At 41.3% G+C, this 9,325-nt stretch overlaps 2 long non-coding RNA genes across 2 annotated transcripts; both read right to left on the bottom strand.

Moving 5' to 3' along the window:
• Positions 1-381: 381 nt before the first annotated feature.
• On the bottom strand, positions 382-1,175 carry LOC145420685 (uncharacterized). The gene is made up of 2 exons (XR_013902001.1): positions 1,052-1,175; positions 382-887 (listed from the first exon to the last, which is right to left on the bottom strand). It is a non-coding gene; the product is annotated as an uncharacterized LOC145420685 (long non-coding RNA).
• A 6,483-nt stretch (positions 1,176-7,658) lies between these two features.
• Positions 7,659-8,481, bottom strand: LOC145420609 (uncharacterized). Its single transcript, XR_013901933.1, has 2 exons — positions 8,342-8,481; positions 7,659-8,164 (listed from the first exon to the last, which is right to left on the bottom strand). It is a non-coding gene; the product is annotated as an uncharacterized LOC145420609 (long non-coding RNA).
• Between the last annotated feature and the right edge of the window lie 844 nt (positions 8,482-9,325).

The raw sequence follows: 9,325 nt of genomic DNA, 5'->3' as shown, positions 1-9,325 counted from the left end.
CAGGAATTGTTTCAGCCAAGTCTGGCCCAACACTTACAAAGAATTTGTTGAAATCATTTACCACATCTCTCATATTAGTGTAGCACCCAACTCAAGTAGCTCTGGATTAACCCTCGGTTAAGATGGTGATAGTACTCTGAGCGGGGCCCTGGGTACGTTACTTATTTTATTGGTAAACAGGAGAAACGATAGCTAACCAGTTTTAACCTTTGTACTTAGAAATCTTAATGTTGGCGGTGCCTCCACTTAGTGAAAATAAGGAGTTCTGTCTAATCTTCACTAAGAATAATGAATTTATCTAACATGTTAAACCTCTCTTTTACCTTTAGTAACCCTTATCACTTATAAACTCTGTAAATCATAAATATGACACAACACAACTTTAAATTCAACATGTAAGATTTAGTCAAAACAAAGTATGATTTAAATAAAAATAAAAAATACAATATTCCAAGTTCTGAAGTGTTTCCTTACAATTCAATTGGATGGTTTTTTCCTCTATTCACAGTCAATGTTTTAGAAACAACACATTTATCCAAGATATTCCCCTTTTTAGTTCAGTTCAAATTTGTAACCTTTTAGAGCTCATGTACTGAAACCGTTGCAGGCCTGATCGTTGCTCGGGCTCGTTGGGCCAGAAAAAACACAAATGGCCGCTTCGCTTGATAAACAAGCAGAAAACAAAACGCACGTGCTCGTGGCTACTCACAAATCCTTCGGGCTAAGGGCGAGGACAAGCTGAGGGGCAGGCTCGGTTTGTGACCATGCGGCCTCCACTCGGCAACGTGGTCGGAATTAGCGGCATACATGGGCTGCTGAGCACACTGGAACAAACCCACAGAAATCCTATCCACAGCAGAAGGGTCCAGAGAATTCCTCTCGGTCCACTGTGCATTAGAGATTACTATTTAGTTCCATAGAGTAATCTGTAGCTTACATAGCTAATACAGGCTCTAAAATGCTAACATGCTAACTCGCGATTAACATCATACATTTTAAGTACTTATACATTCCGTTTAAGCTCAATGCTAACTCCACATTCAGTACTCACTCATCACAGGGCAAAACAGTCCATAACAGGAACATAGACTCTGCATCCACGGCTATTGTTTTGACTATTCTCCCGTTAGCTCTGGTACACAACCTCCTCCGGTAACGTGCTGCTGCCGACTCTCACTAGCTTAGTTTTTCTTTTCTTCCCTCACTTAGATCCCGCCTTCCTTACATCTGATTGGACAATAGGTTTACATCAACCAATGGGATAAAACAAATACAAGATTGACAACCCAAAATGAGCTTGTAAAACAACTTGAAGCAAATACAAAGTTTTCCTTGTTTTACATTAGATAACAAACCTTTGGGTTTCTTGTAACTTTAACTCCATGAACACTTAAATTATAATTGACTTCTATTTATTGTGATTTTAAACACGTTTTTAATGCATTTGGACTCTTGTTTTGTTTTTTTTAAACACATATGAAATATTTACAATAAAGTTTTTACATGACAAGATTTATATCCTTTTAACCTGTAGTGTCTAAAATAGATATTTGAGACCAGGCTACACCCTCCCCGTCTAAAATATTTAGATGTCCTCATCTAACGCAGGATTTTAGACTTGGGCTCAGAGTAATGCCTTGGGTGTTTAGAGTGTTTTACATGATGGTTTTTATCTCTGGTGCTACTGAGGTTCAACTGTATAACCATGCCTTGGTGTACAATAGTCACAGGTTCCTCAGACTGCGTTCCAGGTTTGTCATAGGTCAAACGGATTACTGGTTTCACCTCTCGCTTTGACTTTCGGGTTTTAGGTCTTGCGGGAGTCCTCAACTCCACTTCGGTGTCTGCAGCCGTATCACTGGTATCTCCTTCCACATTTGATGGCTGACATTCCTCTTCATGAGAACTTTCAGAAGGTCCTTCCTCCAATTCCGGTTCACTCTCAGATGAGGGGGAATTATCAGAGGGAAGAGATTCTGTGTTAGGTCTGTCTGACCTGAATTCATGTCTCTGAATATTGTCACTGGTAATGGTGGGGTACTGGTAGACATACTCATTCTCAGATTCGGAGTCTGGCAAGACAACAGATAATCGATCTTCTTGGTCCCGTATCTGACGTCTGTTGGCATGACGTCTTCTAGTAACTGGTGTTCTTACTCTTTCAGGTGAAACTGAGTTATCTGCGATTCTGACAAGATAACCGATTGGTAGCAGATGGTCTCTGTAGACTCATTCTCATCCTCATTCTCATAGACTCATCCAGTAGACTCATTCTTTGAGCAGTTATAGGCATGTACTAACTGGCTGATGTGCTGACTCCAGTTTTGTTTCTGTACATTTTCAAGAGTTCCAAGCATTGATAGCAAGGTTCTGTTGAAACGTTCTGGCTGAGCATCTCCTTGCGGATGATATGGTGAGGTACGTGATTTTCGGATACCTAGCATAGACAAGAGCTCTTTGATAAGGCGACTTTCAAAGTCTCGACCTTGATCTGAGTGTATCCGGGCAGGTAATCCGTAATGCACAAAGTACTTCTCCCATAATACTTTTGCAACTGTGACTGACTTTTGGTCTTTTGTAGGGAATGCCTGGGCGTACCTTGTGTAATGATCAGTCACTACTAATACATTAGCAACTCCTTTGTTATCTGGTTCAATCTGGAGAAAGTCAATACAGACTAGATCTAAAGGACCTTTGCTAGTGATTTGACTGAGTGGCGACGACCGTTGTGGGAGAGTTTTGCGAGAGACACAACGTCCACATGTTTTGATGTACTGGTCCACATCAGCATTCATGCGTGGCCAATAGAAATGGTCTTTGAGGAGTTCTGTTGTCTTCTCGACTCCTAGATGTCCACATTCATCATGTAGTGATCTCATTACACTTGTTCTGTATCGATCTGGTAAAACCAGTTGTTTGTGAACTGTGCCATTGTCCAGTTTTCTCTGTCGATATAGTATTTTGTCTCTCAGTTCAAGTTTCCTGCTCTCACGACTTAACAAAGACATGTCAGGTGGTGAATTTTTGGATGTGATAAGTTGCTTTCCAGTCTGGATGGCTTGTTTGACTGGTCCAATGACTGGGTCCAGATCTTGAGCAACTTGTAAGTCTGTAGGAGTCAATTGATCTTCCAAAGTTGCTTTTAGGCTTACTGGAAGGACATAAGTTTCTGGAATCACGGATGTAGGAACTCCCAGTTGGTCTACTAGCCTGACAGGGGACTTAGTAGCTTCATAGATAGATTCCTTTTTACAGATGGCTTTTATTGCAGACTGTGGTACATCTGTCCATTCAGTGTCATTGGTGTGTTGTCGGGACAATAGATCTGCGTCTATGTTGTGACGACCAGGACGATATTGGATGTTGAAATCGTACGTGGCTAAAGCTGCAAGCCAACGATGTCCAACAGCATTTAGCTTTGCGGTGGTCAACACGTAGGTTAGGGGATTGTTGTCGGTTCTAACCGTGAACTTAGCTCCATAAAGATAGTCATGAAATTTATCCACGACCGCCCACTTAAGTGCTAAGAACTCCAGTTGATGGACCGGATAGTTTCGTTCTGAGTCACTGATCTTTCGGCTAGCAAAAGCAACAGGCTTAAGGCCCTCAGGGTACTCTTGATTGAGCACGGCACCTAACCCGTTCAGGCTAGCATCCACATGTAAGACATAAGGTTTAGTGGAGTCTGCAAATGCCAAAACAGGGGCATTGGTCAGACATTCAATGATTTTTCTGAATGCGGCTTGACAGGAGTGGTCCCATCGCTCTTTGAATGGCTCAGAAGGTTTGAGGTACGTTTTGGTTGGGTATTTGGTTTGAGCTCGCTTGTTTTTCTGAGTAGGTGGATAACCTTTGGTAAGCTCAGTTAATGGGCGGACTATGCTTGAATAATTTGCAATAAATCTGCGATAATACCCACAGAAACCAAGGAATGAGCGAAGAGTTTTCAGATCTGTTGGCTCTGGCCAGTTCCTGACAACCTCTACTTTTTCTGGATCCGTGGCTATACCATCTTTTGAGACAATATGACCAACATATTTGACTTGGGACTGACAGAACTGACATTTGTCAAGTGACAATTTCAGACCAAACTCCTCAAGGCGATCTAAGACTTTGAGGAGACGTTGCTCATGCTCTTCGAGTGTTCTACCAAAGACGATTATGTCGTCAAGGTACACTAGGACTTGAAGAAGGTGCATATCACCCACTGCCTTCTCCATGAGCCGCTGAAAAGTGGCTGGGGCTCCTGTGATGCCTTGTGGCATTCGTTCAAATTGATAGAACCCCAGGGGGCAGATAAATGCAGTCTTTTCCTTATCTTGCTCGGACATGGCAATTTGGTAGTACCCACTCCTAAGATCGAGGACTGAGAACCATTTGCTGCCTGTAAGACAATCTAAGGCGTCATCAATACGAGGGATGGTATACTGGTCGGGGATAGTACGACTGTTCAAAGTTCTGTAGTCGATGCAGATTCTGATGGAGCCATTCTTTTTTCGCACTACAACAATAGGTGATGCGAATGGGCTTCGAGACTCTTTGATAATGCCTGCAGCTAACAACTGCTGTAGGTGTTGTCGTACATCATTAATATCGGCCGGAGCTAAACGACGTGAACGCTCTCTGAAGGGGGTAGAGTTGCTAAGGCGGATGTTATGTTCTACGTTTTTAGCTAACCCCACATCCCATTCATCAAGAGAGAAAACATTACGTCTCTGCGCTAGCCTTTGCTGTAGTCTTTTCTTCCACTCTGTAGGGACAGGAGAGTCACCAAAATCAAAGAGTTCGGGAGCTACGGTACTAGCTTCAGGTTCTAAAACTTTAGGGTCAGTGACTACGTCCACTGCATGCATCTCGGCAATAACTGTGCCGACTTGGATAGAGGTAGGCTTTTCTGACTCATTCTGTAATAGAACGATGAAACTGTTCTCATCCATGTCACTTTCACGGAGAACACCTGGCTGGACCAACACGCCGGATGGGAGTTGGGGCATGGCAGGTGCTTCAACCAAAACAACATCTTGGGGTTTAGTTCTTTTCTGCTCTACTTTACACGTGGCATAACATTTTTTTCCGGGAGCAATGGTAAGTGGCCCTGGACCTTGCCATTTCACTTGCCCTATGGGATCGTCGGCTGCATGGGATCCTAGGGACTGAGTTTGGATTTTATCATAAACTGCCTGTATCCTCATGGAGCTGACTTTGTTCTCACTACCGCTATCTCTGCACAGCTGAAATAGGCGGCTGAACAGAAAAGCGTTGGTACCAACCACTACAGGGGTTTCATGACCTTGTGGGGGCTCAGGACAGACGAGAGCGAGGACGTTAAGGGGACCCTTGACACCTGCTACATCCTCAGGGAACTCTATCTCTACTACTACATACCCATGGTAGGGATAGGACTCAGCTGATAGGCCCCAGATGGCTAGATTGGAAATGGGCTGTATAGGGACTGTTGGTATGTTGGCTCTATACCAATCCTCAAAGATAATGGTCACTGTTGACCCTGAATCCATAAGACCATGGCATGAGATGTTATTGACCTTAATAGGAGCTATGGATGATGGACCGATAAGACCTTCCGGTATGTTGACACTTTGAGTTGGAACATTGGTAGTATTAACTCGGGCAACACACTGATCTTGAGCGTCTGTACTTTGACTTTGTCCATGTGGGCTTCCATGCACTTGATGAATAAGCTTTTTGATTACCTTTTGAGCATTCTCCGGAGCTGTACATTTGTTTGCAAAATGGCCATTTTCTCCACATCTGTAGCAGAAATTATCTGACTCTTTACTACTCTTTGGCTTAAAGGTAGATGACTTTGGACTAAAGTCTCCTTTGGACTTAGAATAATGGCCTCTCTCTTTTGCATAATGTTGTGGCTTTACTGACATTACACTTAACTGTGTTTTCAGCTCTTTGACTTCTTTTCTTAACTGTTGCACTTCGCTGCTTGTGTCTGATTTCTCTTTTTTCTTTTCTCTGGACATCTTTTTGTGGCTTGACTCCGTAGAATGAGACTGCTTGTTGAGCTCTTTCAGCTTTTCTTTTAGCTCTTGAATTTCGGACTGAAAATCATGTTGCTGACAGCCTTTAGAGTCTGTTTCACTTGCTACTTGCACTGCATGCACATGCGGTCTCTGTGCTGGTTTTTTGAGTTTTTGTCTTGCAGCTTCACGCTCCTCTTCTTCTCGAATTTCTTTGAGTAGGCTTAAAAATGTCGGGGGGATCATTCCGCTTATCTCTTAGACCTAGCTGAAGCAGCATGAAGTCTGATTCAGTGGCACCTTTAATGAGTTGCTCAAGTCTTGCTTTGTTGGCTTCATCTACTTGTAGGCCTCCCTTTTGCACTACTTTGTTCAGTAATCTTTCCAGTCTCAGCAGGAAGTTAGACAAGCACTCACCTTGTCTTTGATGCATAGTTCTGAATGTGAGATACAATTCCTCACCGGATTCTGAGGTTCCAAAGGTACTTTCCAATGGCTGTAAGTAATCCATATGGTTTGCCATGGGATTAGACATGCGCACTGCTTGAATGATCTCCAGCGCTGGCCCTTTGAGACTCTCAATAATCCTTCTGCGTTTCTCCTTATCTGAGCACTCATACTCATCAGACATGAACTTTACTTGTTCTAACCAGCTGTCTAAATTGTCTTCACCAGGTGGAGTAGGGTGGACTCCAGAGAAGATTCTAAAACGACGGTATGAATTTCTTTCATTTGGCTTGGACTGCAAAACATCACCTACCGCCCGAATGATTGACTCGGGGTTGCTGTTCCATGAGGTGCTAGGATCACATAGTCTTTTAACATCCTCCAATGTTTTCCCTTCATCATGTAGAAATCTGTCCAACTTCTCTGTGAATAGGTCAGAGTTTGTTTCTTGTTCTGCAACAACTATTTTCCATTTACTTCCTTCTTTAACTGAAATCACCTCTGGTGGAACTTTGGTAGGATCGACTTCTTGACGGCATTCACATAACATGGTCAGGGTTTGATTATTGGCATCAAACATTTTTCCTCTCACTCTTACCTTGCCCAAGGTTTTTACTTGTTCGAGGGTTTCTTCTACTGTGGATATTTCCTCCTCTTCAGACACTCCAAGAACTAGAATGGCATGTGCCTGATCAAGCCCTTCACCTCTGCACCAATTTGCAAGATTTGGTTGTGAAACATTACTTTTAGTGGCCATAGTTTTAACAAGTTACTTTGTAGGGGGAAGACAAGAAATGAATTGAAATTACTTTTTAGGACCAGTGTGACTCTTAGTTACTTTAAGGTTACAGCAGATTTAGTGGTAACTTAACATTTATATAATACAACAAAAAAAAAATCCCAGCGGTGCCTCCAATGTGTAGCACCCAACTCAAGTAGCTCTGGATTAACCCTCGGTTAAGATGGTGATAGTACTCTGAGCGGGGCCCTGGGTACGTTACTTATTTTATTGGTAAACAGGAGAAACGATAGCTAACCAGTTTTAACCTTTGTACTTAGAAATCTTAATGTTGGCGGTGCCTCCACTTAGTGAAAATAAGGAGTTCTGTCTAATCTTCACTAAGAATAATGAATTTATCTAACATGTTAAACCTCTCTTTTACCTTTAGTAACCCTTATCACTTATAAACTCTGTAAATCATAAATATGACACAACACAACTTTAAATTCAACATGTAAGATTTAGTCAAAACAAAGTATGATTTAAATAAAAATAAAAAATACAATATTCCAAGTTCTGAAGTGTTTCCTTACAATTCAATTGGATGGTTTTTTCCTCTATTCACAGTCAATGTTTTAGAAACAACACATTTATCCAAGATATTCCCCTTTTTAGTTCAGTTCAAATTTGTAACCTTTTAGAGCTCATGTACTGAAACCGTTGCAGGCCTGATCGTTGCTCGGGCTCGTTGGGCCAGAAAAAACACAAATGGCCGCTTCGCTTGATAAACAAGCAGAAAACAAAACGCACGTGCTCGTGGCTACTCACAAATCCTTCGGGCTAAGGGCGAGGACAAGCTGAGGGGCAGGCTCGGTTTGTGACCATGCGGCCTCCACTCGGCAACGTGGTCGGAATTAGCGGCATACATGGGCTGCTGAGCACACTGGAACAAACCCACGGAAATCCTATCCACAGCAGAAGGGTCCAGAGAATTCCTCTCGGTCCACTGTGCATTATAGATTACTATTTAGTTCCATAGAGTAATCTGTAGCTTACATACTCAGCATACATAGCTAATACAGGCTCTAAAATGCTAACATGCTAACTCGCGATTAACATCATACATTTTAAGTACTTATACATTCCGTTTAAGCTCAATGCTAACTCCACATTCAGTACTCACTCATCACAGGGCAAAACAGTCCATAACAGGAACATAGACTCTGCATCCACGGCTATTGTTTTGACTATTCTCCCGTTAGCTCTGGTACACAACCTCCTCCGGTAACGTGCTGCTGCCGACTCTCACTAGCTTAGTTTTTCTTTTCTTCCCTCACTTAGATCCCGCCTTCCTTACATCTGATTGGACAATAGGTTTACATCAACCAATGGGATAAAACAAATACAAGATTGACAACCCAAAATGAGCTTGTAAAACAACTTGAAGCAAATACAAAGTTTTCCTTGTTTTACATTAGATAACAAACCTTTGGGTTTCTTGTAACTTTAACTCCATGAACACTTAAATTATAATTGACTTCTATTTATTGTGATTTTAAACACGTTTTTAATGCATTTGGACTCTTGTTTTGTTTTTTTTAAACACATATGAAATATTTACAATAAAGTTTTTACATGACAAGATTTATATCCTTTTAACCTGTAGTGTCTAAAATAGATATTTGAGACCAGGCTACATTAGTAATATTTCTATCATTATTTGCGAAATACGAAGGATAGTCTGCCTGCCCCGAGCCCTTTTTGATGATGGTATTTAATGTTTTCCAGATCCCTTTAATATTATTTTTATTCATAATCAGTAATTTTTCATAGTGTTCCTTTTTACATGACCTTAAAATACTCGTTAATTTATTTTTATATTTCTTGTATTTATTTTCAGCTTCTGTACTTCTGTTCATTATAAATTCGCTGTATAAGGTATTTTTCTTCTTACATGCATTTTGCAATCCTTTTGTAATCCATGGGCACTCTGCATATTTTTGTTTTTTACTATATTTCTTTACTGGGCAATGACTATTATATAACAGTTTAAATTTTCCTAAAAAAATCTCATAAGCTTTATCAATATTTTTTTCCTTATACAGCATCTCCCATTCTTGCTTGAGTAAATCACTTTTGAATGCGTTTATTGACTCTTCTGTTCTCA

The sequence above is a fragment of the Astatotilapia calliptera genome, chromosome 15 (assembly GCF_964374335.1).
Source record: "Astatotilapia calliptera chromosome 15, fAstCal68.1, whole genome shotgun sequence".
Classification (NCBI taxonomy): Eukaryota; Metazoa; Chordata; class Actinopteri; order Cichliformes; family Cichlidae; genus Astatotilapia; species Astatotilapia calliptera.
The sequence above is the reverse complement of the archived record's forward strand: the minus strand, read 5'-3'. Positions and strand labels throughout refer to the sequence as shown.